At 46.6% G+C, this 25,420-nt stretch overlaps 1 long non-coding RNA gene across 2 annotated transcripts in view; it reads left to right on the top strand.

The window, feature by feature from the left end:
- The window catches only part of LOC138573730 (uncharacterized), a 544,146-nt gene that overhangs the window by 265,705 nt on the left and 253,021 nt on the right, over positions 1 to 25,420 (top strand). For both annotated transcript variants that reach the window (XR_011303927.1, XR_011303925.1), the window contains exons 2-3: positions 419 to 584; positions 877 to 1,110. This is a non-coding gene — a long non-coding RNA (uncharacterized lncRNA). The remainder of the gene's footprint in view (positions 1 to 418; positions 585 to 876; positions 1,111 to 25,420) is intronic.

Here is a 25,420-nt window from a genome sequence, read left to right as displayed (position 1 = left end):
TAGTAGTGTCAACGAAGGGTTTAAGTGCCCTAATTTCCCCAAGGATGGCTTCGACGGCAGGATCAGAAATTCCTAGTGGAGGCGGTGAGTCACTTTTAGGTCTTTTAAGATTTGTTGAAGAGGCGGTGGCATCTTTAGCAGAGGATGCATTTTTTTATTAGCTTTATTAGCTGCCATAATTGGAGATTGTTAGCTGAACCTCATAATTAGGGCGTTTAACTAAACTGAAGAATGGAAGATATGTATATGTCGGAACAATAGACAGTTTGCATTTAATTATATAACCGCTTTATTGTAAAATGTTAGAGTGACTTGTTGACTTGAAAGGGTTTGGCAATTCCTCTTTATAAATATTTTCTATGACGTCTTATAGTATACAATTATTACATCCATATTATTCATACTGTATTACTCTTAGGTAAAGAGACCAAAATGGAAAGACAGAGAATAATAAGGCGTATACTATGGATGCTTAAAAGTTTGAAGATGTCCTGCAGCTATTAATAGTACCATAAAGGAATCCAGAAGCAATCCTCCAGTGCAGTGTATGATAAGGAGAGGAGCCAGCATGTATAGTTGTGGAGGTGAGGAGGTTGGGGGCTGGGGGTCAACAATCCAAGCCGTGAAGCAAGCAGATAAAGATTGTTGGAGAGATAGTGGCAATAATGTATAATGTTGCAATTTTAGTTGTAATCTTTGGTTATTTCTGTCTTTTCACTTCACCTCTTATTGCTCTCTCCCCTTCTCACATCCCCCTCCACCTCCTCTTCTCACCTTTTTTTCCTTTCCTTTTCTGTTTCTGTGTCTCTCTCTTCTCAGTATTCCTTATAAAGCTGTTAAATGAGTTCTTTTTGTTTTCCTTCTTTTGTCCACCAGGTGGCACAATCTAATTAAAGGAGCCCATGATGCTAGGCCCGAGCTGGCGCGTCACTTGAAGCGCGACGCCATGCCTCTCCTCATGAGGGGCGGTGCACTTCCAGCTTGGTCTCGGTACCCGCCTTCGGTAAGCAATGCGGCTGCAAGAGAAGCTCTTCCAGCACTCCGGATTGGCACTGAAACTCCACGGACCTGTTTGCAGCCACTTTGCGGGATGAAACATTGAAAAAAAAGGTAAGTCTATACAAATAAAATAAAGACCTAATGCTATATTTATATCTTGTGAGGCGGAGCGGCTCATCTAGGCGGCCATCTTCTCCGGCGCTTAGCCACGCCACCCAGCAAAGACGTCTCTAATAACCATTCATAGGCCCAAACCATTTGCTTTGCCAATACTTGTTTTTAATAGGACCTTGAGTGCAAGAACAGACATAAATGGAGTGTCTGAAGGCACACTTGGTTGAAACATTTTGAATACACTATTGGCACATTTACAGCTGTACTTAGGCCATTAGCTCTCAGCAGACTGCTTAGAACAATACTGACAGTCTAAAGTTTGATGTTGCTGCTAGATAGAGGTGGCTCATAGAGATTCTAGGTGGATGCGTTTTGGGCATGAAGGGGTTGGTAGTGGGTGGGAATGACCATAGGGAGAAGCATGGCATTGGACAATGGGTGGGTAGAATGCCAAACAACACCAAGAAGATGTGTGCCCCTCCTCACATGACCTTTCCTTCCGAGCTGAACCGTCATGCAAGTGTTTTGGTTAGTATGTGGTGAATAAGCATCACCTAATAGTCACAACTAAAAATGGGTCTAGCCAGTGACCTACACACAGCCACATGCCTATGCTGTTATGCCCTCTACAGTGTAACTCCTCCTGGTGTCCCTTTCCACATGATGGTACACTATAACATCACTTGGGTCAGCGTTTGCCCCAGAAGACTTGTTCACCCATTGCAAATGCAGGGGTCGGTGCACCAGCCAAGATTCTCTATTATTGGTACGTGGTCGAGCAATCAAGGCCTAGCTTCTAAGGAGGTGATGCAGGCTGGTTCTTAAGTACAGTGTAGTCCGCAAGCACCCACAAAGGAATGTCTTCACACTGTATTAGTTAAAACACAGTCTTTATATAATTAATATTCAAGGTTATGTACAATATCACAATAACTCACTTTGTACTCGGTTATCTATAATGGCATATACAGATCTAGTTGGTACCTTAATTACTATTAGAGCTCTTTAAAGTGCATCAACTGTACTGTTAAATTGCACACAAATCATTTTGTAACGGAAACCAACAATAAATATAGGAGGAAAGCAGTTGGTTAGAACAAGTGGCAGAATACTGGCCCGATACCTGGACACAGTTCTATGTGGAGATCCCCCCACCTGGGCAACCTGTAGAATAAAGATATATCACAAACCCAGGCCACATATTGATCACAAGAGAGTTTCAAATAGTTCTGCAACCCCAAAGTACCTGGCATTGTAGCGTTCCTCGTCGGGGAATCAATGGCCCTTCTTGAGTGCCCTCCCTTTAAGGCAGGAGTCACGGGTCGTCGAACGTCCGACGGAGAACAGGGTGAAGCAGACGGTGAAGTGGCAGCTTCTTTCCTAGCGGTGCTCGTCGAAAGGGAAGCGTAAACATCCTGCAAGGAAGAGGCATCCAGGGCCGCAAAGAGTTTGAAGAACTGTGGCCCAGCAAGGGTGTTGAGTCGTCAGCGTCTCTGTGGTCTTTGGGTAGTGGAAAACCCACCGGCAGATGCTCCTTGGCGCGTCAATGGCCTGGCCTTCTCCAGCGGGATAAGGCGGGCGGCGTTGCAGATGAGCGCATCCGTGAATCGAAAGTTCTTAGGCAACGGGAGCACGGTGGCTCCGGTCGGCGACGGCGGTCATCGATGGTGGCGGACAACAGTCCGTGCGCTTCTCTTTGGGATACTGCGGCAGTCCCTGTCTCTGGTAGGCAGCCTGTCGTAGGTCTGTCTACCAGGGAGCTTTGGCAAAGATCAGTTGGTGCACGATGATCCCTCATAGCTCGGGAAGAGGGCGCCTTACCAGGTTCTCTCTGGGTCAGTCCTTGGCAGAGGCATTGCTAGGGGGGACTAAGGGGGCTATAGCCCCTGATCTTTTGGTTGTAGCCCCGGAAAGAATCTCAAGAGCTACAACCAAAAGGCTAGCTAACCCCCAGGCCCAACAGTTCCAACATCAGCGTAGCCCTGGGTCTTTTCCAGACCTAGCAACACCCCTGGTCCTTGGAGACACAGCAGCTTTCAGATTGACGAAGTAGAGCAGCAGCAAGACTTCTCTTCCATCAGGGCTTCAAGGTTAAGCTTCAGTTTTACTCCAGTTACTCTTTGTAGTGGACTTCAGCTTCTGAACATGATTCCTAGCAGTAAGAGGTCTGCAGATGTACTGTTGATCTCCCATTCATTCTGCTGGGTCTTACTCAAGCATCCAATCACTGCGAAGGGCATTCATGCAGGCAGGCAGCCAATAAGGTATTGAGGCCATTCACTTCTCTCTAGACACTCACAACAAGTTATGTGTATTGGGACAAGTATCCAGCCATTCAACACTCCACACTGCATTCATACCAATTTCGGGCAGGGCTGTCTCAGTCGTTGTGTCAAACACCAGAAACTAGACATCCACAACAAGAAGTGCATATTCATCACACACTCCATTCACCCAGGTCCCACCCACAGGGTGTACCGACAACATACAGTTGTTGGGAAAGGCTCCAGCCAGTCTGGTCGGCACTTCCACACACTACCATATATGGAACTTCCACCCAACAGCCAGTCAGGGGGAAGGGACAGAGTCAAGGCTTACCGGGACTTTGGGAAGATCAAGGTAACAGACGATGGAAGGCAAGAGGCCACGGGGGCCATCTTGTCTCCATCATGAATCTACCGATTCCAATGACAGGGCCTGGGCATCCCAAAATGGAGGACGCTCAGGGCACCAGTCAGTTCAGCACAGAGCTGCCACCAGCCCATACCCTGCTCTGTGGGCCACACACAGGTGCCCAAAAACATACACTCGGGGCACAGGGTTGTACCCCCCCCACCCAGGGGTGCCATAAGAGTGTCCCATGTGTCTGTTCTCCAAAGCCAAAAGAGAGAGCTGCACCACCAGGAGTCCCACATGAACTCCTGCACAGAAAACACGATAGAACACCCGATAAAAAGCAGTAAAGGACAAGGATACGGAGGCCCTGTCTCCCCTATGCATTTACAGCATCACGCTGTCTAACCCTTTATAACTGTGGCATGACTTTTAATGTAGTCAGCGTTGCTTTTTTAAAATTGTGGCATGGCATTTTATTCTGGGCCAACTACACACACATGGACCGGAATGGTGGGGGGAGGCGCATCCAAAATTCTTGCACAGGATCCAGGGAGGCTGCCCACGAGACCCGCACACATAGACCCCTGAATGATATGATATGTTATTTATAGCGCGCTTAATACCCAGAGGTTTCTAAGCGCGGACCCGGGGATCGAACCTGTATTGCTCGGTGTCGTCTTGCTTCCAAGGCAAGCACGTTGCCGCTGAGCTATCCTCCTGAGACATATTGCACATTCTCTGTGCTGCCCACAAGAGCCCAGGAATCCAACACCCAAAAAAACCTGTAGTAATGAGACCCCCACCCCTATGAATCTATCCCATCCACTCTTCCATGCTGCTCAAGTGGTACTCCTAACCCAACTGGCCATACTACCAAACAAGTGATATGCCTAACTCCCCAATGATCTCAAAATCCAGCCCTCTTATCTTCCATGGTGCCTAACAGATCTCACACAACCAACCCTCTGCCATTCCCCACTGATCAAAAGATACCAATATTTAACCGGATCTCCACATAGAACTGTGTCTAGGTATCGGGGCCAGTATTCTGCCACTTGTTCTAACCAACTGCTTTCCTCCTATATTTATTGTTGGTTTTCGTTACAAACTGATTTGTGTGCCATTTAACCGTGCAGTTGATGCACTTTAAAGAGCTCTAATCGTAATTAAGGTACCAACTAGATCTGTATATGCCATTATAGATAACCGAGTACAAAGTGAGTTATTGTGATATTGTACACAACCTTGAATATTAATTATATAAAGAGTGTGTTTTAACTAATACAGTGTGCAGACATTCCTTTGTGGGTGCTTGCGGACTACACTGTACTTAAGAACCAGCCTGCATCACCTCCTGAGAAGCTAGACCTTGATTGCTCGACCACGTACCAATAATAGAGAATCTTGGGTGGGGTCCTCTGTACCTCTCCTCTACCATATAGAGAGCAGAAGAACAGACACCCCCCCACCAGTCTTTACAGACTGGTTGGCCCAAAATGCCAGTCTAGCCCAGTAATAATATGCACCATGCTTGCTTTATCATATATGCCGGGAATGAAAAGTCATGCCACAGTAATAAAGGGCTAAACTGGCTGCCCAAAAATGCCAGTCTAGCCCAGTAATAATATATACCATGCTTGTTTTATCATAGATGCCCAGAATTAAAAGTCCAGCCACAGTAAGCTACATCTATATCCAACATTCAATCCCTCATTTCCCCAAACCATTCAATCACGCACCCATGCACCATACTGCACTTGCCCATTCACAGTCTCGCAGGGCGCGCGTGCGCGTGCGCGCGCGCGCACGCACGCACGCACGCACGCACACACACACACACACACACACACACACACACCTGTGCATGCATGCATACATACATCATAAACATGGAGCCTAAATCCAAATGCGCGCACACACAAACAAAACCATTGCCCCTTGTTCCGACAGGACCCAAATCCGTCTTCACCTGGAAGGCCTCCCACGCTCCAACCTCCACTACCCACACCTGGTTTCCTGTCTCGTGCAGTGGTGCCAGACAGGAAGTAACGTTCTAGTTTCAACTCCGCTCTATAACTAATACGTTACTTTGAGTCGGTTTGCATGCACCCATACTTCAGAATGCTTGCCAGGACCCGTTTATGGGACAATGTGGTACACCAGAGTACCCTTGATTGTGTGGGCTCTTGTGCGGGCGCACCATCCGCTGGCCACATTGCGTTGCTCGCCTCCATTCTTGCAGTCTGACTGCCTCTCATACTTGATTCCTCGTGCATAGTCCACTCCGGGGGCGCGCAGGGATACAGTATTGTGATATGCAGCCCATGACGCACATCCACAGTTCACGGCCGGGTCAACACTTACAGGCGAGATTCATTCCCTTAATGTGTCCCTCATGGCCACATTACAATTCACTTTAGGCCTCAGGGTCGCTCCGTGATATGCAGCGCGTCCTGCACAGCCCCACTGGCAGACAGACCCGCAGCGGCTGCACTGGCCATAGTCCGAGGGTGCAGGCTGTGGAGGGCAGTGGATATCATTAATGCAGCACACGATCAGCGGTGAAACCATCGCCAACTACCTACCCTTCAGCGCAATCCACATTAAAAACGCAGAACTCCACATAAAGACATGCCATTTCCATCATCAACCTCTCACAGCCCAGAGATCACTTGTAGCCCCTCTGATAAGAACCACTAACTGCACACGCCCCATAAAACCCCCAAAACCTCATTATAAGGCTCGTGGGCCTCGGAACAAATATCCCTTCCCAGCGGATACAATCTATGATAATTACCTCTTAGAACACAGACGCAGGCCCCGTATGAAATGGAACTTTGCATACCACTCATATGCCATACCTCCCAGATATTCTTCATTGGAAACTGATGAGAGTAACAACAGCAACATCATCTCTTGCGCCATGTAGTCCTCATATACCGGGCAAGGTATCAGTATTATGAACCTCCATAGCACGGAGACTGTGTCATATACCCATTACAACATAGGACAGAACCTGTGCGTAGTAACCTTCACGACCTCTCCATTAGAAGCCTGTTACAGCCAGAGGAGTAACTTTACTAAAAATGTTGGGGAGACATGACATCTGTAGAAAAGGTACCCCAGGCAAATGAATGGGGACAACATGGTGAGCCATGCAAGTTGAGGGGGGGGGACAAACACCCCTGCCCCCCTCTAAAATTACGCCCATGGTTACAGCACAAAAAGCAATGCAGTCACATGGCTCACTGTTATAAAGGCCATTTGCCTCCCAATACCTCTCTATGCTAGACCGCTCATGTACCTAGGTACCTTTGTAACCTAGCTGAGAAGCAACAGAGCACTGGACAGGATTATCTTTCGCGCTCTTTGCTTCACGAACACTGTTGCGGTGGCTCCCATTGCTCTCAATCGGGCAGCACAGAACAGCGGGCTCTGTATGAGGTTGCAAGAAGGAGAGAGCAGCGACACAGGCAGGACACAGATTGCACAGGGGTTTCCCACGTGCCATAAAGGGAAAAAACAGAGGTCACAGGTGTGACCCCTGTGAAAGAACACCATGTCCCCCTGCCCGCTTGGCTGTAGTAGGGTCATCCCCATGACTGTGGATAAAATGGTGACGGGCTGAAATGGCAGGAGGCGGGGACAGAGGCGGAAGTGTGACAAGGAGAACGCACCAGCTGAAAGAAAAAGATCAGGGGGGGGTCGGGGATGTGGAAGCAGGCAGTGTAGGGGGGCCTCGAGGACATCCCTGATAAGGCAAGTAAGGGGGTGTGGGACTGCAGAGAGCTGGATAATGGGATGTGGCATCAAACACACAAATAGTGTGAAGGACACCAATACAGTAGGAGCAGCTTCACAGAGACTAGGCCCCTTGCAAGGTGGGTATTATCGCCTTAAGGGTTACAGGCGTGTATTTTTCTTCCTGAATTCCCATAAGGAATCACGGTAGGCCAGCCCACTCCCACACCTAAGATTAAATGTGTGCAAGATACTGTTTTAGTTAGGAGAAGTCTTCAGTGATGATCTTTCAGTACAGCTGTATGTCGATAGCATATTGGTTTACAGTAAACGTATCCCATAAACCTTCTACAGCTCTACTATTTTAATCCTCTTGTAGAACAGGGAATTCATAAACTTCATTTTGACTTTCCTTAATAAATCTCTTACAAGATAGAGAACTACAATCCTGCATAACCACTAAGTTATAAACCTTTTACAGCACTGTAGAGGAGTAGTTGGACGCATTATCCCTAACTCCCGTCCGCTCATTGCCGTCATACTGGAACAGCAGGAGAAGGACCCTATATGGGACTCCATGTGCTATGCCTGTATCGCATCGTGTACGAGAGAGATACTATGCACTCAGACAACCGTATCAAATGTATCCTCGCACTAAAGGAGTGGAAGGATGTGGTGTGGAGGGATGTCAGCATGCACCACTGGATTTCATGAAGTGCTGAGTGAAATCTGACATAGGCAGAGTGATGTCATCAATGAGCTATACGAGGACATACTGAAACGATATGAAAATACTGAAGAGTAGCAATGTAACTGAAGTGAAAAGAGAAACATGTACGAAACGATAAAGTAATCATACATACAAAGAAGAATGAAGTAACTTGATGACCTATAAGTGTAAATACGCGGCAAGGTAGATGAGACAAATAGAAGCTTGCTATAGAGGTGAAATATAACCTGCAAGGACTGCCATCATAGGAAAATTGATTCTCGCTCGTGCAAAGATTACATTTTTTTAAATGTAATTGGTTATTTATAACACACTTAATACCCAGAGGTTTCTAAGCATGGACTCGGGGATGGAATCTGTGTCGTCTTGTTTCCAAGGCAAGCGCGTTGCCCCTGAGCTACCTCAGAAACAGACCAGGATTGCAGAGTCAGGAGATGTTGGAGAATTAGCTTTGTGTGCAAAATGGAGAGGAGTCTATGTTGGCCTGGGTTCAACGATGCTATTTCAAGAAATACCTGCAAAGCAGAAAGGGAGACAGATGGGTAAGCCATGGACGTGCAATATATTTCTCTTAGATTAAAGAAGAAGAAAGTATTTACAAGAACTGAAGTATTGGACAATTACAAATGGATAAGGCTTCTTCAAGATGGAGTGACCAAGTCTCTAGTTGCCAAGAGGAACAATGAAACTTAGCATAATTAAATCAAATAGCAGTAAATACGAGATTGAAATGGACACTGTGGTCTCTTCACACGTGATCCAGAAGTAGAAAACAAGGGCTATTCATTAAGCTGTGGATGAAGATAGTGATGTTCTTACACTCCCTTGAATGTCCCAGAACAGAGAGCAGGCTACAAGGTCAACTACAAACAGGAAACCTTGGCTCATATCCGGACTGATAAGAGATGATGGACTAATTGGGAAACTGGGGAGTAATCTGACGTGACACAAGCACCTGAGTTTTGTTTAGTTTAGATGCTGCTAGCCGAGCCGAAAGTCCAAGGTTGAGTGGGAATTCCAACCAATCAGTGGGTCAATTGGCAACCTGCTTTATAATGTTGCATAGACCAATCCAATGCCATTTTGTCTCCTATAATCAGTATGATGCATATTTAGAGGTAGTTCGAGGCGTGCCTCACAGATAAGAGACAGCCAATGAAGTACTAACCATATGTATTCTATAAATAGATATGTTCCCCTAACCAATCCCTCCTGTCGATATGTTTTACAGTTTGCCATGTAGGATGATGTAGGATGATGTCACAGATGATGCATATTGACTCATACAACCTATGTGTACCCATGTGCTTTATTAAATTGAGGATGAAGTAGTACTTTGAATCTGTGCGGCTATTTGGTCTGAGATCTTTATTGGTAATCTCATCTAGCACAAGAGATGCTTCAAGGTGCTAGAGCACAGAACTAAGCAAGTAAAAGCACTGTGATGAATCAACTTTGGGGGCACCAGTGGCCCAGGGATGAATATCGGTTTCAAACCATCAATCGGCCCCAGAACTCTAGTACTCCAGAAGGGATCCAAACAGATTGGAAACCCAAGCAAATTCTAAACCTCCTTGTCACATTTTGGTAACATGGACGGAGCGGCAGCCTTATTTCTGCAAGGTTGTGGATTGTTGGTTAGATGCAACACAGCAAAAATACAATTATTACCCAATTATTAAAAGGGACTGTCCAGTCAAGGTTGTATACACATATCTACTTTATTATTATCACAACAGACAGTTCTAGCACACTAGGTAATACAACCCACTCTGTAAAGGAATGCAGAGGACAGACGGTTTCTAGAAGGAAAGGGGATGCACTCTGGATACATTCAGGAGGATAGTCGGTAAAGTGATTCATTGCAATAGTTCAATGATACTTGGTTTCAGCACAAAGGGAGCAATGGCTCATAAAATGGCACTAGGGGCCTTCATAGAAGGACAAGGGGAACAGAACCACAATGTACCTTGTGCTTGTTGAAGTTCTTGGTGGTTCGACAGTGTAGAGTCGGTTTCAGGGCACATTGCAACTTCTGCAACAGAGTTCCAGATGGGAGACAGCTGCGGCTATCAAGCGGCAGTATTTCGGCAAGTGATACTGGACGGACGGCTGCATGCTGGCCTACCTAGCGGCTCGAGGTCAGGAATCGTTGTCTCAGTGCTGGATGGCGGGTCTCAAGCACTGGTTGAGGCATATCAGACAACATTAGTGACTGCAGCGTGACAACAGTTAATGGTGCAGTCGGTGGCAGCTCGAGGGGCTCAACTGGCTCAAAAATGTTCTTTCTGGCAGACGCTGGTAGATGCTTGTCGATGCCCTCCACCTAGCTTCTTCACTGGGCTTGTGTTGTCCTTTAAGGCTGCCGGCACAAAGCAGAGGAGAGTGTTGCAGGCACAGGCCTTGTCCTTGGTTTGGTTCAGAGACACTGTGGCACTTCCCACCTAGGAAGCTTGCTTGCAGAGCCTAGCAAGGCACGCTGTGTGCTGGCTGGGTACTGGTTCTAGAGCTGCTTGAGGGTCCTCTGGGTTCAGTATATCCCTCTGTAACCTGGGAGATGTTTAGGGGAGGGATCTTGATTCCCGCTTTGCATATCCTGTCCTTCCTTCACTGGTGGAAGCTGTAATGCAGACTCTACCTTTAACCAGGGTGCACATGAGTTCTTCTTGTAACTCCTTGCGAAATCTTCAGATGATCTGCCAAAAAAGGGTCTCAACCCTCTTTTAAAGCCTATTGGCCCAAGTGATTGCTGAAAGCTAGGTCTACTTTATTGAACATATCCTGGGTTACCACCAATAATCTCGTGTATGCCTGATGTCATAACCAGAGTGCTTAGAAACAGAAAAGGTAAAGAGGTGAAAATATGTAATACTAAGCCCCACCCATCTTCCTGTCTGTTGTGGATCAAAGGGTCTTCTGGTTAATTGAGCTCTCTCTGGTTCCTGATTAAAGTGACAACTGTCATATTTAAATCAAATATGACCGGGTGGATGGCACCTGTAGGCTGTGTCCACCCAGAGTACACAAGTCTATGTGTATGTCGTGCAGTGAGCATAGGAACATGTGTGCAGATTAGCCCCACACGTTTTCCAGAGTTTGATCTACCATCATTTGATTTTATTTAAAATTTCAAAAAAGCCCAGCCGAGCGCGCACCCACCGTGCGGATGGTCGAATTCCTCACAATCGCACCATTACCTGTCAATTAAAAACCTCTTTCAGAGAAGAGGGCTGGAAAACCTCCCACTCTTTCCATTATTAACCTCATACAGCACATAGACCGCATAAACCTTTCACTATATATTTTTCCTAAACCTCTTACTACACAGTGACTCCAGGAATATCCACAACCTCTCCATTTTAGACCTCTTACAGCACAATAACTTCAGGATAACCCATGGGCTATCCATTATAAAATGCTTACAGCACAATAACTCCAGTATCATGCATGGCCTCTCCATTATAAGCCTCTTACTGCACAGTGACTCCCGGAACGTCCACGACCTGACCATTATAAGCCTCTTAGAGCACAATAACTCCATGATCATCCATGGCCCCTCCATTATAAATCTCTTACAACACAATAACTCCAGAATCATCCCTGGCCTCTCAAATATAAACCTCTTGCAGCACAATAACTCCAGGAACATCCATGACCTCCCAATTATATGCCTCCTACAGCACAATAACTCAAGGATCATCCATGGCCTCTCCATTATATACCTCTTACAGCACAGTGACTCCAGGAACATCCACAACCTTTCCATTATAAACCCATTACAGCCATCCATGGCATCTCCATTATAAACCACTAAGAGCAGAATAACTCCAGGATCATCCATGGCCTCTCCATTATAAAACTCCAGGAACATCTAGGTCCTCTCAATTATAAACCTCTGACAGCACAGTGACTCCAGGAACATCCATAGCCTAGCCACTCTAAATCTCACCGCACAATAACTCCAGGATCACGCACATCCTCTCCAATATAAACATCATACAGCACAGAGACACCAGGAACAACCACGACCTCTCCATTATAAACCTGTTACAGCACAAAACAACTTCAGGATCATCCATGGCTTTCTATTATGAACCTCTTACAACACAGCGACTCCAGGAACATCCATGGCCTTTCCATTATAAACCTCTCACAGCACACTAACTCCAGGATCATCCATGGCCTCTCCGTTATTAATCTCCTAGAGCACAGTAACTCTAGGATCATCCATGGCCTCTCCATTATAAACCTCTCACAGTACACTAACTCCAGGATCATCCATGGCCTCTCTATTATAAATCTCTTACAGCACAGTAACTCTAGGATCATCCATGGCCTCTCCATTATAAACCTCTCACAGCACACTAACTCCAGGATCATCCATGGCCTCTCGATTATAAATCTCTTACAGCACAGTAACTCTAGGATCATCCATGGCCTCTCTATTATAAACCTCTCACAGCCCTGTGAGCCAGTAACCATCCCATTATTTTTCCTCTAAACACTTCTTACCGCAAAGATATCCCAGAAACCCCCTACAGCATCTCCATTATACATCTCTAACAGCACAGAGACGAAGTAAACTTCCTCCATGGTGTTTCTGGTTTAACCCTCTCAGAGCATGAAAACTCTCATGGTAAAACAACCACATGGCCTCGCATTTATAAACTCCTTCCAGCATTAATACTCCATTATAAACCATGTACCCAATTACCATATTGGTCTCCCCAAAGCCTCACTGTTTTAAATCCCATACAGCATGGAAACCCCAAAATCTGCTGTAAAGAACCCATATGGGTTGTCATAACCCACTTACAGCATAAAGTACCAATACACTCACAATGATTACTCCCTTTAAAAAATATATATATATCGAAAGAAGGAGCCTATAAGGCTCTCGAAGACCCTCCATTGTAAACCTTTATGATACCCTGACCCAGGGGTCAATTCCTAAAAATGAAAGTGGGGGGACTCATCAAAAACCGCAATCGGATGTGAGAAATTAGCATATCAAGGTGAAATATGCGCATTTCATTAAATTCGCTTTGCACGACCACCCAAATTGGCCAGGACGAATGGCATTTGCCTTATATAAAATCGACACACACACAAAACCAAGACAGGATATTTTCTTTTAATAGTGTTTTTGAAAACGTAAAAAGGTGTGCATGTTTTAAACTCCAAGAACCAATACAAAGTTTTCCCTGGGACTTGCAGTATCGAAATGGGATATTTCACATTTAGTTGTTTGTTATTTTTTATCAGGTTATGAAGTGCAGTGGTGAAGTGTCCTCCCTACAAACCTAAGGACTGCGGTTTGATCCCTGAGATCTTTATAAATTAAAAGAGGACATCCATGTTTCTCTTTTAGCTGGGGGGAGTGAGTTCCCCCTCTGAATAAAGTGGAGGGACTCTGTCCTCCCGCATGTACTCTCGACTTGAGCCCTGCCCTGACCACCCAGAGACAACAAAACACTCTTACCTATCACACCAATGAACTAACATCTAACTCTCAACCTACTACCCTAACCGACCCCAACACAACTCTAAACTAGCACACATCATCTGCCTTCTCATCTTCACCCAACACACATCCCACAAATCAAGTACTCGCTCACAAACTACATGCCTTGACACCTACCACTAATTGCTACAAACTCATCATGCTGCCTATACTAACCTGCCTGAATGCAACAGACTGCAGCCTGCTGAATATCTAGATCCAATGACAATGTGAGGACACACCAGCCCCACACTTTAGCATCACCGCATGACACAATGACAACGTGATGACACCAGCCCCACACTTTAGCATCACCAGCATGCAAGCTACGGGCACCAGCCTGCTGAACACCATGACACAATGACAGTGTAATAACACACCAGCCACACACTTTAGCATCCTCAGCATGCAGGCAACGGCCACCAGTCGGCTGGACACCATGACACAATGACAACGTGATGACACACCAGCCAAACACCGTTGCATCCAGTGGTGGCCCGTGCATTAGGGGCGAAGGGGCGACGACCCACTAGAATGTAATCCTGCACCTCCTAAACATGAGCCGGCCACTCTAATCTGCTTATTTTATTGCATTAGACAACGGGCAGGTTAAGCCATTTGCTTAAGGCAATGACGTAATGCACGCTGTTTACAAGTACAGAGTGCACTATGTGCACGTCAGGAGCGCTCAAGCTGGGCGCCCCTGTGACACATGTGCTGAGTCCACTCTGCAGGGTGTGCATAGGGAAGCTGCCTGGATCTTTCATAGGCATGTGGGCGCTGAATCCACCAGCCTCAAATAACACAAGCTGACATCAAAGTCTTGATCGAAGCGAGACTTCGTTTTGAATTAGAAATATGAAAGCAGTCGTTGTTGGCAGCAGTCACCACTGCAGAGGACCCTCGCAGCCTTCTCCCATCCATAGAGGAAAACATGAAGGAGAGTGACCAGTGGACAAAGATTGTGTTTACATGATGTGTTTGTGTGTGTATTCCTGTGGCAGCAGCAGTGGATCAAATGTCAATCATGGCGGGTCTAGGTGAGACTGTTTTCAATCGGTGCTGAAATTAAAGTAGTGGGGGTTATAAGGCAGACAGCAAAGGAAAACAAGGAAAACAGTTTTAAAAGTTTGGCGCATGCAACGAAGTGATGAACCCTTAGGTGTAACACTTCGAAATCAGCAGAAATTGTCCCACATTCACCAGACCCTTTGATAGTTCTGCTTATTTCACCAGGTGCTGATTCTTTGGCAGTTCTAAACAGGCTTTTATTAAAAATGTACCTAGCTAGAAGTTGCAAACAAGTTTTTACTTACAAACCAAACGTTTTGTTAGATGATTTATTTTTTTAACTTGCTGTGCACTGGGAATAAGTCTGGTCTACTTTTCTAACACGGTTATTAAATATATCTTTTTTCCCACGTGTTTGATCACCCACATTCATTTTCTTGCACTTATCATGGGCATAATGTGGGCTTCAGTTTAACAGAAAATATTTTCAGACCCTATTTTACAGTTTCTGAAACTGAACTGTATAATTCACGGATAGGTAACTGCAGACAAAGTGAGCATTGGTTTACAGGCATAGATGTGGGCAGAAGGAGGGTTACTTTCTCACTGTAGCATAAAACTTTTTTACTGGTCATCAATGCAAACAAGTAAAGCAAACAAGTGTTATTACATGGCTAAACTGGCCTCCATTGATGGTGTCAGTCTGGCCAGATATTCCTACAGTTTCATAGCATTTTGTTACTGGGAATCAAGGGTAAAGCAAACATGATATTACAAATCTAGACTGGCCTACATTTGTGCAGCCAGTCTGGGCATATTTTTTACTGGTATTTATTTCATGTGCTACCATACAAAACTGATTTCAAACTAAGTGACTTTTTACCATATTTTTCACAGAAAGTGTGCCAGAAAAGGCACCTTTTTAACCCATCAATTTACAAATTGTCTTGAGGGAGAACCCTGCTGAACCACCCTTGCTATGCTTGGTTGCTCCGACATATTTGAGACAAACATTTATGACCCTTCATATAAAAAATTCACCAGTCGCCACTGTTAGCATCACCAGCATACAAGCAGTGGGCAGCAGCCTGCTGAACACCATGACACAATGGCAATGCAATGACACACCAGGCACACACCTTAGCATCACCAGAATGCAAGGAATGGGCACCAGCCTGCTGAACACTATGACAGCATGACACATTGGCAATGCAATGGCACACCAGCACACCAGGCACACACCTGAGCATCACCAGCATGCAAGCAACCGGCACCAGCCTGCTGAAAACCATGACACAATGGCAATGCAATGGCACACCAGGCCCACACCTTAGCATCACCAGAATGCAAGGAATGGGCACCAGCCTGCTGAACACTATGACAGCATGACACATTGGCAATGCAATGGCACACCAGGCATACACCTGAGCATCTCCAGCATGCAAGCAACCGGCACCAGCCTGCTGAAAACCATGACACAATGGCAATGCAATGACATACCAGGCACACACCTTAGCATCACCAGAATGCAAGGAATGGGTACCAGCCTGCTGAACACTATGACAGCATGACACAATGGCAATGCGATGACACACCTGACACACACACATCCATCACTCACATGCAGGTAACGGGATGCAGCCAGATCGATGCAAGCGCCCAGTTAAAACTCAAGCACACACAGAACACGGTCACCTCCCGGCAGGCAACAGTAACTTGCCTTGAACAACCCAGCAAATATCGTTTGCTGTGCTCACTAACCCATAACGTTTTCTTGCAGGAGCCAAAGTGCCAAGAAGCCTTGGACACAGCGGATTCTGAACTTGTAATACAATCCATGAACATAACACCTGACAGTACTGAGAAATCACACGCCTTCAACCTCTCCATTATAAACCTACCAAAGCACCGAGGCTCCATAAACTCTTATAGAAGACATCACATGGCCCTCCCGTGGGCTCTCTTTTAAAAATGGCCAACAGCACAGATCCCGCCTCTCTCCAACCAAATACTCGCACGTGCTCACATCAACAGCCCTGGCAGGCGCAGGCCTCTCCAACAGGCGCGGGACCTGCTGCACATATCTGGAACGCCAAGTCTTCAGGGAACCAATCAAAAATCAATTAGTATCGGCAGCTCCAGGATTAACTAAGATGCCGTTTAAAGACAGGAGATGAATGGCTTAGAGACGAGGGATGGAAGAAAACTGCTCGGATGCGATGACTCCCAGGCGGCCCTGCTTCCTCCCTGGCTTCGTGCGGACTGTCTTCTCAAGGAACTATAGATATTGATGGAGCTCAAACCATGCCAAGTTCTGCTGAGGGGCTGCTTTATAAACATACGCAGGATTCCAGTGGCACGAAGTAACAACGCTGGCCGCAAGGTAGCCCCTCGCCAGTAACAGAGGCTGCCCGGTTTATGGAGAAATCGAGAAACTGGCCATCAAGTAACTAATGTGTTGCCTGGGCTGGGGTAAAGTTAATCTCGTGCCTGGTCCAAGCATTTAATCGGAAGTGACCAGTTTTGCTAATGTTGTATGTCTACTTAGGCTTCTAGGCGCTTTGCTTCTCGACTCTTTTTGATTGCTTGCTCTTTGTCCTCTCCTCCTCTCCCTTTTCCTATCTCCTCCCCTCATCCCCTTGCTTTCTTCTATGCACTTACTCTATCAGAATTGTCCCTGGACCTACTATGATAGCAACCTCGCCTGTCTCCTCCCCCCTACCCTTCCTTGTTGCCCCGCCCCTGCCCTCCAGCACTATCTAAAAATGTCATCAGGCCTAGTACGATAGTCGCTTGTTTTGTTCCTCCCCTCCCTTTCTGCAACCCTCTCCCTCACCTTTTGTTTTTCTCCGGCTCTACCAGAAATTTCATCAGGCCTAGTATGGTAGTCACCTGTCTGTCTCCATTTCCTTCCCACTCACCCCCTCCCTTCCTTATCTATGTCTTAGCTCTTGCGCTATCTGAAATGTCGTCAGGCAGAGTACGATAGTTAATTTCACAACCTTACTGTTCATGGCCTGTAAGAATGTCGTTGATTTTCCCTTGTTTCCTCCCTTGCCTTGAAGCGCTTTGAAACACATTGTGTATAGGCGCTACATAAATAAACTATCATATCATATCATATGCTCAATGCGGGGTGGCAGGGCTGATTTTCGCTGTCAGCTTTAGGTCTACCAGAGTGCTATTTGTTAGCAATGTAAGCAGATGAAAGTGCATTTCCCAAGTCCCTCACCAATCAAGCAAGGCAATTGAATTTGGCGTGTGTGTAGTGCTAACATTTCGCCTCACGGCTGCCTCTGAGCTCTTTTAGATACCAGATAATGCTCCAATGCCAAAAAAAGATCTGTTCTGACAAGTGCAGAAAACAGAATTTGTTTCGGTGCACCACATGGACTGTTCCAGGGCCCAGGTCCAATGCCCTGAAGAAGGTCAAATTCTACTGAACGTGTCGTGTTAGATATGTGGGATACCCAGGTTGCGCCAAAGCCAATCCGAAGGTTGGGCCTCAACAATGGGTCGGATTGGGACATAAAATAAGGAGTTCTGTGGTAAAATGTGTTGTAAATATGCATTTTAACATATATTTGTTCAGTAACGCTGCTCAAAACTACTAGCTGCAAAGTTAAGAAACTCATCAAACTGGCACACTTTGCGCAAAAAACGAGCTCACTTTAACCAAAAAAACAGACCCACTCTAGTATGTTGGGTATGCACTTTGGGCATTGCCCTATTGCCCAATAGGCCAGTCCAAACGTTCCAAACAGACCCCAACCAAGAACCCTAGCCTCTGCCAGCTCTCCTGCCACCCTCCTTGCCCTGCCAGTTCTGTTTGGCTTACACCAATGTTGAGAAGACAGGGTACCTCTCAAGTCAGAGCCATGCTCTTCTGGGCAGCATTTGCGTATACCATCCCCACAGTGCTCTCCCTTGTGCTGAAGTTACCTCCATGTGTTCACGGTGCCAGCAGGGGGCACTCAATGGTAATTAGGGTCAAACTATGTAGGTATTGCAGTGCATGCAAAGTCATTGGGGATAATTATTTATGTCCCATAATGCATATTTTTCACATAAAAAATGAGGTTACAGCAGTTTATGCTTCACTTATACACTCATAGGGAAGTATGTTTGGAGTATGTGCGCTTTCGCCTCCATCCCTGAATACCACATGATCTTATGCCTGTATGACCATTTCAAGCAGGCGTGAAACTAATGGATTCCTATGGAATTCCCCTATTTGTTTGCATCTGCTAAAAGCAGGCTGATTCTACACTATTCCTTGTAATTGAAGTCTGCCAGGCTGTTACGCTCACCTGGTTCCCACGGGGGCGTCGACCGGAACTGGGCCGCTGTTATTTCCACCAGCGTGACGTGTAGCGCCAAGATGACTGACTGGACTGGCCGGCTCAGCCTAGTTTGTCTGGCTCGCAAGAATATTCTTCTTCAAAGGAGAAGAGGAATTAACCACCCGTGGAATTGAGTGTCAACCCACCTTCCCCACTCCCGTTGTCTTCCCACTGATCACTCTTGATGTCCCCTCCTTAGTCTCACCTGATGGTTTGGAAGGATTAGCTCTCCATCCTGCATCGACCGCAGGGGCGCGTTGATGACCAGTTACTTCACTGGCGTAGAGGAATTGGTGAGTTCCAGTATTGACTCTAAAGTCCAATTGTTCATAAGAGTTCAAATGTCTGCTCTTCACTCTGTCCAATTCCTTGCAGGTTGCTGATTAATCCACTCAAAGATTTCCAAATGGCACTCGGTAAGACTCAGGTAAGTCTATTGTGTTTTTCCCCTTAGGGGCGGGGTACGGCGATGAAGCGGAGTTGACTGTGCCGACCCGAGATGAGGTGAGACCCCCGTGGTAAATCAGGTAAGTTTTGTGGGGGGTAACTGGTATTGTCCTTGCTTTCTCCCCTTAGGGGCCGGGGTACGGCGATAAAGCAGAGTTGACTGCGCCGACCCGAAATGAGGTGAGTACCTCCCGTGGTAAATCAGGTAAGTCCTTGGGGGTAGCTTGTATGGCCTTAGAGAGTCCCCTTGCTCACCTTGCTGTCTTTGTCTCCTTAGGTGTCGGAGGGGGGCCGCGAGATGGAGAGAGCGTGATGGAATGCTGAAGTACCACCAAGCAGGTGAGTTCAGCGCGGCGCCGTAGGAATGCGAAGCAATGCTTCAAAGACTTTCAGTTCCGTGGTGAAATGGATCAGGATTCAGGTAAGGATTAAAGTTAAAACTCCTGTTCTAACCTTTATCCTTTTTGTCTTCTTGTTTCAGGAGTCCCAGGACTGAAGCGGGCATGGCTGAAGACTGGAGCTGCTGAAAACACGGTGAGCGTTACGCTGCAGCAAGCAGAACAATGCGAAGCATGTGTGGCTGTCCGGGCATGGTTTAAATAGCTTTGGAAGAAGTTCCAGGTAAGTATTCTTCCACAGCCCCACCCAAGTAACAAAATAGTCCCTTCAGTAAAATAGTCCCTCCTAAGCCACATTTGGCTTGAGTCTTCATGCAGCCTCAGTCTGCCTCAGGTGAGTATGCAGCATGGTCTGCTTCAGGTAAGTTATCAATAATGAGCCTGGCGCCCATGGCACCAGGACTGACTTTGTCTTTATGAGCCTGGCGCCATAGGTGCCAGGACTGTACCCAAACAGCCCCTAACTGGGGCTTTTGGGCATGCTCCAAGTGGCATGATGCCTGCTTCCGGGGCTGCTGGGCCTGGTCTGGTCTTCCATGGGCAGGCATCATGACAGCACTCCCCCTCAAGGCCCCTCCTAAAGTCATTCTCCCCCTTGGCCGTGGTTTGTCTGGAAATTCCCGATGGAACCTCTTCACTAAACGAGGTGCATGCACGTGGTCACTAGGTTCCCAAGACCTTTCCTGTGGACCATAACCTTTCCAGTCAATTAGGTAAAAGAGTTTTGATCTCACTCTTTTTGAGTCCAAAATATTCTTGACTTCGAACTCGGGCTCCCCGTCTATGAGGATAGGTTCAGGTGGAGTGGTTAGCCTTGTTCCTGGTTGCACTGGCTTCAAAAAAGACACGTGGAAAACGGGATGGATTCGCATATGAGCAGGTAGGTCCAACTTGATGGCCACTGGGTTAATAATTGCCTTGACAAAAAAAGGTCCCAAATACCTGGGGTTAAAGGTCCGAGTCCCCTTGAGTGGTTAGTGCTTAGTGGCTAACCATACTTGGTCCCCTATTCGGTATTGAGGAGCTTCACTTCTGTGCTGATCCGCATCCTTTTTGTATTTTTCCTTAGCCTTTTGCAAATGGATGGTTGCTTCTTTAAAGGCTTGTGTAATAACAGCGTGGAGATGGTCCACTGCGGGCATCTCTAAATGCTGGGGAGAGTCCAAATCCGAGGTTCGAGGATGGTGCCCATAATTGGTAAAAAAAGGACTTTGTCCAGTTCCTGAGTGTACGGAATTATTGTACGCATACTCTGCGATCCACAGAATGTCTTTCCAATCAATTCCCCTCAGACTGATGTAGCATACAACGGAGGTACTGTTGAAGAGTCTGGTTGGTCCTCTCCGTTTGACCGTCGGTCTGAGGGTGGTGACTGGTCGATAGCCTAACATCAATTTGTGCCAGTTGGCAGCATTTCCTCCAAAAATGTGAAATGAATTGACTGCCCCGATCTGAAATTAACACTGAAGGAAAGCCATGCAGGCGGACAAAATTTTCAAGGAATTCCTTGGCCAGGATTGAAGCTGAAGGTATCCCTTTTAAAGGAATGAAGTGGGCCATTTTAGATAAAAGATCTACAATAACTACAATGGTATTGTAACCTTGGTACGGGGGTAAATCCGTGATGAAGTCTAATGACAAGGTATGCCAAGGGGTAGGTGGTATGTCTAATGTTTGCAATAATCCAGCAGGTTTTTTCTTTTGCCCTTTATTTTGTGTGCAAATGCCACAAGACATGACAAATGACTTGACATCCTTTCGCCAGGTAGGCCACCAAAATTGCTTCCTAATTTTAGCTTCGGTTTTTGCAATTCGCGGATGCCCTTCTATTAAGGTGTCATGGTAATGGGAAATGACAAGTTCCTGTAGTTCCTTTTGCGGTAAAAATAGCCGGCCTTGGTAATAAGGTAAATCATCGATGACAGAGTACTCTGGACCTTTCTTTGCCCAGTCCTGTAGGGCAACGGAATCAAAGAGTTGGTGGATCTTGTTTTGAATGTTCTCCAGTGTCTGTATGGAAGTCAGGCCAAGGATTCTCTGTTCCGGATTTATGGGTACGGGTTCTAAAGTTATTTCTGCTTCTCCCATTCCAATCCGGGACAAGGCGTCTGCTTTACCATTCTTACAATCTGGTCGATAGGTTATTACAAAATCAAACTCGGCGAAGAACAATGCCCAACGGAGTTGGCGCGAAGATTGGGCTTTGGCTGTCTTTAGGTATTGTAAGTTGCGGTGATCGGTGATGACCGTGATGGTATGTCTGGCACCCAGTAGATAGTGCCGCCAAGCCTTGATGGCGGACTTGATGGCCAGCAGCTCCTTGTCGGTTATGGCATAGTTTAATTCGGGGGCTGAAACTTTTCTTGACCAGAACGCCACTGGTTGAAGCTGGTTAGTTTCGGGATCCTTTTGGGAAAGGACTGCTCCCATGGCTGAACTGGATGCATCTGTTTCCACTATGTAGGGAAGCTCGGGGCGCGGGTGTCTTAATATGGGAGCAGATGTGAATTTAGCTTTTAACTCTTGGAAGGCATTCTCGGCTTCCTCTGTCCACACAAAGCGTTTGTTTTTTCGCAATAGTGTTGTGATGGGATGTACAATGTGCGAGAAGTCCGGTATAAACCTGCGGTAGAAATTGGCAAAGCCAAGCATGCTTTGAACATCTTTGATTGAACTTGGCGAAGGCCAATTAAGAATGGCATCCACTTTTCGTGTATCCATCCGGATTCCTCTCGGGGTCAGAATAAATCCAAGGAATTCCACTTCCGTAGTGTGGAAGATGCATTTTTTCACTTTAGCATATAATTCATGCTGGCGTAACTTCTCTAGGACTGCCCGGACGTGTTTTACATCATCAGATTCTGATAAAGACTATACTAAGATGTCGTCGATGTAAACGACCACACAAACGTCGATAAGCTCTCGGAGGACATCGTTCATGAAGAACTGGAAGGCTGCTGGTGCATTGCATAGTCCGAAGGGCATCACCTGGTACTCAAATAGTCCGTACTTGGTGCGAAAAGCAGTCTTCCATTCGTCACCCTCTTTGACATGTACCAGATGATATGCCCCCCGAAGGTCTAGTTTTGTGTATATACAAGCGTCCTTCACCTGGTTAGTAGTTCTGGGATCAAAGGCAGTGGGTATCGATTCTTGTTGGTTATCTGATTCAGTGCGCGGTAGTCTATACATGTTCTAAGGTCGCCTTCCTTTTTCGGTACGAAGAACAAAGCTGAAGATGCAGGGGATTTGGACGGGCGAATGAAGCCATTAGCAAGGTACTGGTCTAGGTACTGGCGCAAATGAAGATTTTCGGGTTCCGTAAGGGCATAGATTCTGCTGCAAGGTGGTTGTGCTCCAGGTACAAGATCTATTTGACAATCATACAATCTGTGAGGTGGTAAGGTGTTTGCCTGTTCCTTTTGGAAGACATCCTGAAAGTCTTGGTATTCAACAGGTAATTGCATGGCTACTGGAATTACTGGGGCCAGGACTGAGTTTTGAGTTTTCCTTGGGTAGCAGGTGTGAGCACATTCTGGGAAAGTTAGTCTCTTCTCTCGCCAATCAATACAGGGATTATGTTTCTCCAACCAAGGTATCCCCAGTATCAGCTGAAACTGTGGGGCCTTGATTAAGTCAAACATCATAGCCTCTCGATGCCCATCTTGACTCAGCAATGTCATCTCTGCAGTGGAATGAGTTACGGGTCCAGAGGCAATTTCTGTTCCATCTACAGTGGTGACAACATCGGCCGTGGTCTTGCGGGTGAGAGATAGATTCATCCTGGTAGCCAATTCCCAGTCCAAGTAATTTCCTATGGCTCCACTGTCTACGTACGCCTTTACCGCGTGCATGCGTGATGGCTGCTCTGGATCTACAAGGACCATGGGCATGGTGAAATGCGAGGTCAGAGTGTCCTTCTTTAAGCTCGGCAAGCGGACCTCTACGCTTGCCGAACGTGGTCGTTTCCCGAGTCAGATTTCACATGGTTTTCGTCTGCTGCTCCTATAACTTTCTTGGGTGGTTTTACAGGGCAGTTCCGAAGAAAATGACCAGCAGTTCTGCAATATAAACATAATTGCAGTTGTCGTCTTCTATCTCTCTCCTTATGGGTTAGGGGTCCTTTAACCCCCCCGATTTGCATTGGTTCTGAGACATCTACTCCCTTGGAGCTTACGTGGGTTTTTACCAACACCCTGTTCTCAAACTTTGTTCGGTCAGCCTTCCTGGTTTGAAGTCTGTGATCGAGCTGGACCACTAGATCTATATATTCAGCACAGTCTTGAGGCGGGTTCACGATTTGGGCCAAAACATCTTTGAGTTCTCCTCAAAGTCCTCGATGGAATAATGTGATTTGCTTGGCTTCAGGCCATTCGGTTTCCACTACTAATCTATTGAAAGTTGCAATGTAAGATAAAAGATCCTGGTTACCTTGACGTAGGGATAAAAGTTTGTTGTCCAAAGCCTGTCCTCGGGAGTGTCGGGCGAATAGTCTTTCCATGCTTGTTCGAAAACCCTGGAAATCTCGAAGAATCGGGTCATCCTGGTTAACTAGTGGAACGGACCAATCCGCCGCACTGCCGCTGAAATATGACAGTACAAAGGCTACCTTGGCCTGATCGTTTGGGAAAGCTCCAGGTCTACATAAAAAGTGCAAGCGGCATTGATTCATGAATGTTGCAAACCCTTTTGGGTCTCCGGCAAAGGGTTCAGGCGGAGCCAAAGGAACGGCTCCAGGTAAATTTACCTGCACCGGGTTACTCGATGGTACAGGAGCTGGACTTGCCCCAAGTCCTGGTAGAGGTGTTTGTCCAGCCTGGCTCTGTAATAGTTGTCTGGCTAACTCATCAGTTCGTTCTTTTGACACTATCAGTTCCCTCTTTAATTCCCCTAATAATTGGGCCAACTGATCAGTTTCCGAGGTCTCCATGACGCCCAGGTGGGTATTTGTGGGTAGGTTTCGCATTCCGTTACGCTCACCTGGTTCCCACGGGGGCGTCGACCGGAACTGGGCCACTGTTATTTCCACCAGCGTGACGTGTAGCGCCCAGATGACTGACTGGACTGGCCCGCTCAGCCTAGTTTGTCTGGCTCGCAAGAATATTCTTCTGCAAAGGAGAAGAGGAATTAACCACCCGTGGAATTGAGTATCAACCCACCTTCCCCACTCCCGTTGTCTTCCCACTGATCACTCTTGATGTCCCCTCCTTAGTCTCACCTGATGGTTTGGAAGGATTAGCTCTCCATCCTGCGTCGACCGCAGGGGCGCGTTGATGACCAGTTACTTCACTGGCGTAGAGGAATTGGTGAGTTCCAGTATTGACTCTAAAGTCCAATTGTTCATAAGAGTTCAAATGTCTGCTCTTCATTCTGTCCAATTCCTTGCAGGTTGCCGATTAATCCACTCGAAGATTTCCAAATGGCACTCGGTAAGACTCAGGTAAGTCTATTGTGTTTTTTCCCTTAGGGGCCGGGGTACGGCGATGAAGCAGAGTTGACTGTGCCGACCCGAGATGAG

This window comes from Ambystoma mexicanum, chromosome 1p (assembly GCF_040938575.1).
Source record: "Ambystoma mexicanum isolate Mex_15411 chromosome 1p, UKY_AmexF1_1, whole genome shotgun sequence".
Lineage (NCBI taxonomy): Eukaryota > Metazoa > Chordata > Amphibia > Caudata > Ambystomatidae > Ambystoma > Ambystoma mexicanum.
This window is presented reverse-complemented; position numbering and strand designations above follow the sequence as displayed.